Source organism: Triticum urartu, chromosome 4A (assembly GCF_056163025.1).
Source record: "Triticum urartu cultivar PI428250 chromosome 4A, HENAU_Tu73, whole genome shotgun sequence".
In the NCBI taxonomy this organism is placed as follows: Eukaryota; Viridiplantae; Streptophyta; class Magnoliopsida; order Poales; family Poaceae; genus Triticum; species Triticum urartu.
Window position 1 is genome coordinate 30,877,555 of NC_141876.1, and position 1,535 is coordinate 30,879,089.

At 54.8% G+C, this 1,535-nt stretch overlaps 1 pseudogene; it reads right to left on the minus strand.

Annotated features, from left to right (window-relative positions):
* Positions 1-246: 246 nt before the first annotated feature.
* On the minus strand, positions 247-928 carry LOC147974608 (uncharacterized; annotated as a pseudogene).
* Between the last annotated feature and the right edge of the window lie 607 nt (positions 929-1,535).

Sequence of the window (1,535 nt, forward strand, 5' to 3'; positions counted from 1 at the left end):
GTCTTGTTCAAAAATATTATTGTTTGCAAGCTCTTCAACAAAAAAAATGTTTGCAAGCTGCACACAAAAAAATCCTGGCCCAACAACAACAAAAAGGGCCCATTTTTCCTTTATGTATTTGTTTCTTTTGTATACGATATGTATGAAAGTATATTGTTATGCTGGTCACACACTTGTCTGCTCATATACCAACTTTCCCCTCCCCTCCAGGGTCGCACGTGCGAGCGACCCCGAGGGGACGAAACCCTAGCTAGCGAACCCTACCCCAGATCCACTCGACCGCAGCCGTCGGCCCTGGCGATGGTGGCGGCCCCCTAGCCGCCAAAGGCGACGGGGAGGAGAGCACGCCTTGTGGCACTGACTTCGCACAGAGGAGGCTTCATCGGGCATCGCACGTCGGCGATGCTGAGAGGCGGTGGGCGGCGATAGGAGGGTCATGGCGGAGCAGCGTGCTGGCTGGCGAAGGATCCATAGCTCGGAGGGGTGAGCGGCCATGGAAGCGGCGGCGCTGGCCTGGAGGCGACGATGGGCTGCGACGCGAGGGCTGCATCCGTGCGGCTTCCTGGGGCCATGAACGTGAAGCTGGCAGTGCCACAGCCGTCGGTGGTGCTTCCTGGAGGCGGCGAAAACCGCATGGAGCTACCGCCAGCGGCCATGGTGAGGGTGATGCGGGCTAGATCTGGGCCCAGCCAGGGCCCGATCTGGGCTGGGGGACGGCCTGCACTGTAGCTGTCAGGAGCGTGACAACAACGGTTCCTCAACCACGCAGGAGGTGCTCGAAGGTGGGGGTTGCGGGTGCTCGGCCAGATCAGAGTTGGAAGAGAGGTGGGATCTTGTGGTGCAGGTTGTCGTTGTTCCATGACGCATCGGCCACGACATTGAATTGCCACAGCGGCGGCGATGTGAACAACGTGGACAGTGGTTCCATTCCGATGGGCGAGGAGGATGGTGTGCGACGTTACAAACAAAAGTCTGTATCCGTCTTCAGTCGGGGCCGGCGACGACGGTGCCCGTGGGTGTCGTTTCCCTCCTTGGAGGCATTGCCGAGGTGTGTCGACACCGTACTCACTTCATTCCGGTTTGGTTGATGTCTCGGGGTGAAAGCCTAGGTTTGGAGTTGGACCGACGCGATAGCGGCGTCCTCGATGCCGTCCCTCTGTTGAGAGTATTGTGTTTGGAGACACGACATGGAGGTTGTAAGTGCATCTAGTGCCACCCCTAGTTGGTTTTGGAGTATTGACGACAAACGTGGTTGAGGGACTAATGTGTTTGTGAGAATTGCAGGATAACACGGGTAGTAGTCCCTCATTGATTCGGTTTACCCACCAAAGATGATCCCTAAAAATGTATGAAGACATTGAATACAATGGTGGTTCCTGAAGACATTCACGTTGAAGATAATGACGATGAAAACATTCACTTGAAGACTATGGAGTGCGAAGACATAGTTTCTTTCGTACTTTCCTTTTCTTCTTTCTTGAGTCATAGGAACCACCGTACTGTTAAGTGGGGTCCAAGAGAACAAAGTCAGATGA